We start from the raw sequence: 9314 nt of genomic DNA on the forward strand, positions 1-9314 counted from the left end.
TTACCCCAAAGATAGTATTTGTTGCAGAATATATGCGGGAGTGGAGGCGGGGTTTTGGGGTAGATGGACACTTACTGAAAGAGCAAGTGTAATTAACTTTCTAGGGATTTGGCATTTGCAAAGCACTTTGCCAATCAACTGGCATTTGTCTCAGTTTGGTGAATTTCTGAGAAAAGCCAGCAGTAATGAAAACAATTATCACAGGTTTAGGGATGGTCATAAAAAATAGTAGTAATTACAGTGAATGTTGCACGTTTTGAGTTACCATAGAATCCACTGTCAGGGATCAGTAATGTATAGTCTTCGTCACTTTTGGAAAGCTACTCTTCATTAGAAAGTTGTTGTTAGCAGAGAGAAAGAGAGACAGACAGACAGAAAGAGAGAGTAAGAGAGACTTAGTAGCAGCTCCAGCAGTTAAGAAGCATCAGCAATTAAGGTTCAACTGGGAAATGAAAGTCACAGTATCAAATTCAGAGGGGATTTTTAAAATTTAATAGGGAGATGTGAGCATCACTGGCTGGGCCAGCATTTAATGCCCTGCCAAGATGTCCTTAAGAAGGTGGTGGTGAACTGGCTTTTCAGCCCTCTGCAGTCCATGTCGTGTATGTACACCCTCAATGCTGTTTGGGCAGTGTTCCAGGATTTTAACATCGTGACACTGAAGGATTGGCGATATATTTACAAGTCAGAATCGTATGAGGCTTGGAGGGGGACGTGCAGCTGGTGATCTTCCCAGGTACGTGCTGCCTGGTCCTTTTATATGGTAGTCGTTGTGGTTTGGAAGGTGCTGTCTGAGAAACCTTGGTAAATTTAATAAATGCATATATTAAAGCTAAGATAAGCTAATTAAGCTAAAATATCGAAAAATGTTATGAGTTCACCTCATTGAACATACTTATACCAGGAAAGGATTTTTTTTCTGTGAAAATGTCACTTTACAACAACAAAGTGAGTTCATTATGGTTAAGTAACTGGACTACCTAACAATATCAACAATATCAGCAACCAATTGTCACAATATCACTCCATTATGTTTAGAACATGAGATAAGCGTCTACCTTAGTAATAGGCCACTTACAGTGTGAATAGCCTGAGAAACAGGCTGCCCCATTTTGTTTACTCTTTGGGTGCTCTTATAGATTGAATCTAATTTGAACATTTCAAAGAAATATGACACTCAACACAATATATTCAGTAATTTGAATATTTGCATTACTCATAATTAGTTTTGCACAGAAAGTTAATTATCTACAGTTTAACACAATTGTAAAGTGGCCTGTGAAATGAACGTTATTATACTAAAATAAACTGTTCTCTTGCCATAATACCTTCTGTTCTATTAACACGATACAAAAAGGTTAGGATACATTTTATCAAAAATAACCAGTCCAACTGCAAAAAGAATAGAAATTGCTGGAGAAACTCAGCATGTCTGGCAGCATTAGTGGAGAGAAATCAAAGTGGCATATTAGCTGAAGATCAGGAGCGGAAGGAATGAGCAGATGAGTGGAGTTGGAGCTCAGAAAGGGAATGACAATTAGGCAGAAAAAGGGATGATAGTATGTGAAGGAGAAAGAAAAACAGATAATGGGAACTATAAGTAGGTGAAAATGGGTTAGCTGCGCTGAAAGCAGCCTATGTCATGTCAGGGCCTGAGGTGTGGCGTTGGATAAAGAACATAGAGGAAGATGTTCAAGTTCTAAGATCATTGATGAAAGGAGAAGTCAACGCTTCGGGAATTACCATTCTTCAGTCCTGAGGAAGGGTTATACCCGAAACGTTGACTTCTCCTTTCCTCCAGATGCTGCCTGGATTGCTGTGTTCTTCCAGCCTCCTGTTTGTCTACCTTGGATTCCAGCATCTGCAGTTTTTTTGTCTCTAAAATTATTGAACCTGACGTCTGCAATTCTTCTGACACTTTACATCAGTTTCAGAATTTTCAGTTCCAATATCCACCTCCTCTTCACCATGGACTTACAATCCCTTTACTCATCCATTCCCATCAGGATGGTCTCAGGGCTCTCCACTTCTTCCTGGAAAAAAGGCCTGAACCATTTGTATCTACCACCACCCTCTCTGCCTGGCCGAACTCATCCTCACGTTGAACAACTTCTCCTTTAACTCCTCCCACATTCTTCAGAACATAGGTGCGGCCATAGGTGTCTGCATAGGCCCTAGTTTTGCCTGTTTCTTTGTGGGGTACGTGAAACATTCCCTGTTCTATTCCTATCCAGGTCCCTCCCCACAGATCTTTCTCTGATACTTTGATGACATCATCAGTGCTGCTTCCCTCTCTCATCTGGAATTGGAAAAGTTTGTCAGTTTTTGCTTCCAGTTTCCACCCTGTTCTCACCTTCACCTGGTCCATCTCTGACTCCTCCTTTCCCTTCCTTGACATCTCTGTTTCCATTTCTGGGGATAGGCTAGCCATTGATATCCATTACAAATCCACTTACTCCCACAGTTACCTTGACTATACATTCTCGCTCCCTACTTTCTGAAAAGTTTCTATTCCATTCTCCCAGTGTCTCCATCTCTACTGCATTTGTTCCAAAGATGCCCCATCCCACGGGGTGCCTCAGAAATATTCACATTTTTCTTCAACCAAGGACTCCCTGCCACCGTGGTTGACAGGGCCTTTACGCTGTGACTGACCCATTTCCCACAATTCTGCCCTCACCCCTTCTCTTCTCTTACACTACACCAATAGGATCCTCCTTGTCCTCACTTTCCACCCCATCAGCATCCATATTCAAGGGATCATTAGCTGTTATTTTCATTACTTCCAGCTGGATGCCACCACTGGATACATATTTCCCTACCCTCCCACGTCAGCCTTCCATAACAACCGTTCCCTCTGGGACACCTTGGTCTACTCTTCCTCCACTCACAACACCTTCCCACACCTCCAAAGCACCTTCCCATACAATCACAGAAGGTGTAATGTCTGCCTGTTTACTTCCACCCTCCTCGCTCTCCAAGGCTATAGACACACCTTCCAGGTGAACCAGCGATTTACCTGCACTTTATTGAATCGACTATATTCACTGCTCACAATGTGATCTTCTCTACATTAGAGACACAAACACAGACTGGGTGACCTCTTTGCAAAGCTATGTCTGTCCACAAAAATGACCTTGAGCTTGCAGTTGCCATGTTTTAAAATTCTCTTGTAGCACATGGCCATCGCTGCCTGTCCCAGTTGCCTTTGCATTCATGAATCACTGCAGTCTGTGTTCTGTTGGTAGACCCACAATGCCATTAGGAAAGGAATTCCAGGATTTTGACCCAGCAACACTGAAAAACCAGCAATATATTTCCAACTCAGGATGGTGAGTCACTCGGTGAGGAACTTGCGAGTGATGGTATTTCCATTTATCTGCTGCCCTTGTCCTTCTAGATGGAAATGGTTGTCGGTTTGGAAGGTGCTGTATGAGGATCTTGGGCAAATGTCTGCAGTGCATCTTGTACATCATACAGAATGCTGCTACTGAGCATCAGTGGTAGAGGCAGTGGATGCTTGTGGATGTGGTTACAAAGCAGGTTGCTTCGTCCTGGATGATGTCAAACTTCCTGAGTGTTTTTGGAGCTACACTCATCTAATCAAGTGGGTAGTATTCCATCACAATCCTGATTTGTGCCTTGAAGATGGTGGACAAGCTTAGGGAAGTCAGGAGGTGAGTTACTTGCCAAAGTATTCCTAGGTACTGACCTACTGTTATAGTCACTGTATTTATGTGGCGAGTCCAATTGACTTTCTGGTCAATGGTAACCCCCAAGGATGTTGATAGTGGGGGATTCAGTGATGGTAACACCATTGAATGTCAAGGAACAGCAGCTAGGTTGTCTCTTATTGGAAATGGTCATAGCCTGGCATTTGTGTAGCACAAATTTTACTTGCCACTGATCAACTCAAAGCTGGATATTGTCCAGAACTTGTTGTACTTGAACAAGGGCTGCTTCAGTATCTGAGGAGTTGTGAATGATGCAGAACATCACGCAATCGTTGGCAAACATCCCCACTTCTGACCTTATGATTGACGGAAGGTCATTGATGAAGCAGCTGAAGATGGTTGGGCCTAGGACACTACACTGAGGAGCACCTGCAGAGATGTCCTAGAGCCGAGATAATTGACTTCCAACAGCCACAACTGGTTAGAGCATACCTGCCACATGGGAAGATGGTTGTGTTTGTTGGAGGTCAGTCATTTCAGCTCCAGGACATCTCTGCAGGTGTTCCTCGGGGTAGTGTCCTCGGCCCAATCATCTTCAGCTGCTTCATCAATGACCTTCCCTCCATCATTGGGTCAGAAGTGGGGATGTTTGCCAATGATTGCACAATGTTCAGTGTGCCTGCCACTTCAACTCACCAATGCAGTTCTATTTTAGGCCTGCTTCAGTGTTCCAGTGAACCTCAGCACAAGCTGGAAGAACAGCATCTCATTTTCTTGGGGACACTGCAGCTTTCAGGGCTCAATATCAAATACAATAATTTTAGAACCTAAACATCTTCTTCTATGTCCTTTACCCAGCTTCACACCTCAGGCTCTGTCATGACATGGGCTGCTTTCAGCATAGCCAACACATTTTCACCGACTTATGGTTCCTATTATCAGCTTTTCTTTCTCCCTGTCATACAATCATCTATCCCTTTGCCTGCCTGTCTTTCTCTCCATCTGAACTCTATCTCTGCCTATCTGCTCACTCCTTCCTTCCCACCACCAAGCCCTATCTTCAGCCTATATACCACCTTTCCTGGTTACTATCAGTTCCGAAAAAGAGTCACTGGACTGAAAATATTAAATTTGCTTTCTCTCCTGAGATGCCGCCAGACCTGCTAAGTTTCTTTAGCAATTTCTATTTTTGTTCCAGATTTCAAGCATCTGCAGTTCTTTGTTTTATTTTATGCAAAAAGAATAGTTGGCCTATTGTACCATTGCCAAAGCAGATCTAATTCATTCTTCCAAAAAAGAATTCAACTGTTGCTTGACAAAAATATTAAATATCAGGGGAACAGAAGTGTAGGATTAGATTAAAGAGCTATGGAGATGAATTGCAGTACAGATTTGATGACTGACTAGCCTGCTTCTGAGCTGAAACATATGATTTTTCATCACGGCCTAAAGCAAAATTACAATTTTTGCGTGTAAATAATCACATCCAATATGATTCTCACAAGAGGAATACAGTATACTTTGGTCAAAAGAGATCTTGCACAGACATTTGAGTTCCAGTTCTAATTTTTCTGAGTTGTTAATTCTTCCTTTCTTGAAAACTCTACAACATAAATTAGAATACCACTGGGATATATAGGCTTGAAGTTGGCTTTGATGACAAAATCAAGGTCTTCTCTCTCTATCGGTTGTCAATATTTTCCAAAATGCAATTCTGAGCCATCTTCATACAGTTCTTGATCAATATTAACCCTAGTATAAACTGACCATCTATCTCGGTGAAACCATATAGAGTCGTAAAGATGTACAGCACAGAAACAGATCCTTTGGTCCAATTTGTCCATGCCGACCAGATATCACAAATTAATCTAGTCCCATTTGCCAGCATTTGGCCCATATCCCACTAAACCCTTCCTATTCATATACCCATCCAGATACCCTTTAAATGTTGCAATTATACCAGCCTTCACCACTTCCTCTGGCAGCATATTCTACGCACCACCCTCTATGTGAAAAGGTTTCTCCTTAGGTCCCTTTTAAATCTTTCCCCTCTCACCTTCAACCTATGCTCTCTAGTTTTGGACACCCGCACCCTCGGAAAAAGACCCTTTTCTGTTTACACTATCCATGCCCCTCATAATTTTATAAACCTCTACAACGTCACCCCTCAGCCTCTGACACTCCAGGGAAAATGATGTTAGAAGTGGAAAGATCATTTAAGTAGAGCTCTTATGCAACAATATTGCTAGGGCAAAGTTACAGTATACCTCACCTGGAGCTGCTTGATAGCGACACAGTGAATGAAATGGGAAGGTGAAAGAATGGGAAAAGTTATACCATTTTATGCCTTAACTACATTTACTCAAATGTATGTATATTAAAAAAAAGCTCCTCATTTTATAAACTTTTCAAGATACTCCATTTGTTAAGTAAGCTGAGGTAAATATGATGACATGACTTACAATAGGATGACATAATCTTGATGAAAAATGCATCACTGTAACTCATAATGGAGTTTTGTTTTACTCAAAACAAATCACTCCAATGATATCTAAACACTGTGTGTATCCCTCTCAGTCAATAACAGCAAATACAATAGACCTAAACAGTCTGATTTCTATTTTGTGTTTTCTTTTGCTTTAGTATGTTAGAACATGGTTCAAATTCACATCTAGACAGAAGCTCATTATTGTAATATTTAATAATCCCTGTAAATTGTCTAATATTTCAAAACTGACTCCATACTGATGACAATTATGATTTAGATTGAGTTATTAATAGTTCTGATGAAAGATCATCAATTTAACATCTTTCTTTTAACTCTCCATAGAAACTGAATATTTTCAACATTTTTAATTTTATTTCAGTTTTCTGTTTTGTGCCATTTATTGCTTTTGTATGAATTCACATATTGTTTGAGCAGCAGTTTACAAGGAACAATGAAGAGCTCTGTAGCCTATTAATTGTCTGATAGAATGTGCTGTTCTACCATCTTCCACACCCTGATGTTGCATCCTCAGGTCAGTCATTTACACTAGGAATTGCCCTAAACCCTAACGGTTACCCAATTATATGCCCAACTCATATGCATCAATACTATGGCTTATAATCCCTAATCTTTGTCCTGATGATTTCTACAATCTTCCCCTGTTGCTGAATTTTAAAATTTCTACTTAAGGCTTAGACTTCTCGGATGTTATGGATGAATTACAGTGGCAGCTAATATCAAATCTTGCTGGTCTGTGGATTTTCATTTGTGATTTTTTTTAACTCCTTCCCACCACAAGCTGCTAGTTTGTCTCCCACATCCTACTGCATTCCCCTATCTTCCACCTCAACCCTCTAAGTTACCACAGCAACAAAATCTACTTGCCCACTGTTATTGATCAAACGCCTATGACAAATAAAACAAGTATTTGCCTCTCTATCAACACAATGCCCCAATTCAGCATCAAACACAGCCCCTTCAATTTTACTCATATCCTTTTTTTTATTTTTGACAGTCTTTGCAAAGATTAAGCCACTCACTTAAAAAAAATTTTGCACTTTTAACATTTAGAAGGATCATGTCACAGCTACTGCCAGTTCTCTACAGACTATATAGTTGTAGTAAGTAAGCCAAACAAGAGAGACAACACCCTATGACCTATACCAAAAATCATTAGCTTTTCGCATGGTCACTTAACCACTTACCCACCTATATAATTACTCACCCATCTATCTAGCTCAGTCAACTACCCACCGTACTCACTCATCCATTCACTCAGAAACCCGTTCACTCATTCATCATTCACCCATTCACTCATCCATTAATTAACGCTCAGACTCGACCTTTATATTTCAGATGGAACTAATGCAGTTAAAGGGGCTGCATCCTCTCTTGACACTATTCTGGTCTGACAGAACCCACAGATGGATGTTGTGCTGTGCATTTCTGTGAAAGCAAGAATCATGAAGACTTGGAAAACCCTAGAAGAAATGAAGAGCAGCGCCAAATCAGGAGAACTTAAGGAATAATGGAGTAAGTGGCTCTTTCCTCCTGTTAGAATACGTAAAATCTCCTACATGTTGTGAAATTCCAATCTCATGCCAAAATGCAACCATTAATCATGTTACCAACCGTTTGTGAGTATCATCTCTAGATGCCCATTGACATAGAACCGATAGTACATCTACCCTTCCAGCCGCAACTTCGGTAAATATTGATTCAGCCTTTCACTTTTGGGACTAATTATAATAGGTTCTCTTTATAGTATTGTCTGGCTCCTGTATGTTATATGGACCCTGCTGGTTTCAGAGTTATAACAAAGTAAGTTATATTAACAGTAATCCAAAATGGTTCTTCCACTTTACTGTCAAAATATATTGTATCAGTGAGTAATCAGAATGATAATCATAAGATGCTAGTCATTTAAATGACAAATGACTTTTAATTGCATTAAATAAACTACAGAATATGTTTTTAAATATGCTTTATTTTGGGCTATATTAGCAGCATCAGCTCCTGATGTACATGCATTGTGCAATCAGCACCTGACAGATTTACCAAGATTTTCTTATCCAGTGTAATGTCATAGAAGTAAAAAGAAGTGACAGGATACAGGAAGTACACATAAAATAGAATGGTTCATGACAGGCTGAATGGCCTCCACTTTTTTCACTTTTTTTTCCTTTTTTTTGCAACAGGTTTCAGACCCAAAGATCAAGCACTGTGAGGCAGGAGCCCTTCCAACCCAGCTCTGTCACTGTTATAAAGAATCTTATTCTCTGATTAGTGTCTGATAACATTTTCATGCCTTACGTTCATACAAAACAAATCAAATCATTAATTTGTTGGAATATACTTAGAGAAGTTTCAGTCAGTGGTATAATTTGTACTTCTCAGATTTCTTAGACAGAAAAACTTGCCTCATTTAAATTTAAAATGAATGCACATACATTTTAACTGGCTGCTCAGTAAAACAGAGCATCATTTTATAAATATGAAATCCTACAATAAATGACAAGTGAAATCATTGCTTTGTCTGTTAACTGAAGTTCAGCTCAGATAGATGGAGTGGTGTCCTTTTTTGTCAGCTAAAATAGGCTTAAGAAAATTGCTTAGATAATCTTTTCTTGTTTCTGATGGGCATTTGTACAAATAATTAATCATAATTCATCACATTGATTCTTTTCCTCATTGAACTTCAGATGATTTTGTGTTTATGCTGGGGCTCACAATAGCAGCACTCACATAAATTGCTGTCATCCTTGGCAGGGTTAATTGGAAGAATTGCACATTTCTGTAGTTTCAAATGGAAAGGAACTGTTGGTACTAGAGACATAGAGATGTGTTTTTATTGACAGTATAGTGATGGACTTGGGTCCCAGATGTGACTGCATCTGTCACATGCTGCAACATGTCACTGGTAGCTGCCAGTAGTGAAGACCAAAGTAAATCTGTGACTATAGATGTGATGAAATGAATCGCTTTTCACAGAGGATGGAATCTGATGGCAGGTGATCATAAAAGAAAGCCTAAGCAGCTTCCCTCATCTAATGCTGCTGCTCAAGTTGTACACCTGGTTCAGTTTCTATTCCCACATATCTGACCTTCTCATTGGATTCAGGCAGAAGGCACTTGATCTTTTTATCTCTATC

The 9314-nt window shown here is 40.0% G+C and overlaps 1 long non-coding RNA gene across 1 annotated transcript; it reads left to right on the forward strand.

The window, feature by feature from the left end:
• The first annotated feature begins 694 nt into the window (after positions 1-694).
• On the forward strand, positions 695-8600 carry LOC125483075. The gene is made up of 3 exons (XR_007262065.1): positions 695-736; positions 7519-7695; positions 8361-8600. It is a non-coding gene; the product is annotated as an uncharacterized LOC125483075 (long non-coding RNA).
• Positions 8601-9314: the final 714 nt, after the last annotated feature.

Source organism: Rhincodon typus, chromosome 5, assembly GCF_021869965.1.
Source record: "Rhincodon typus isolate 14 chromosome 5, sRhiTyp1.1, whole genome shotgun sequence".
NCBI classification, from domain to species: domain Eukaryota; kingdom Metazoa; phylum Chordata; class Chondrichthyes; order Orectolobiformes; family Rhincodontidae; genus Rhincodon; species Rhincodon typus.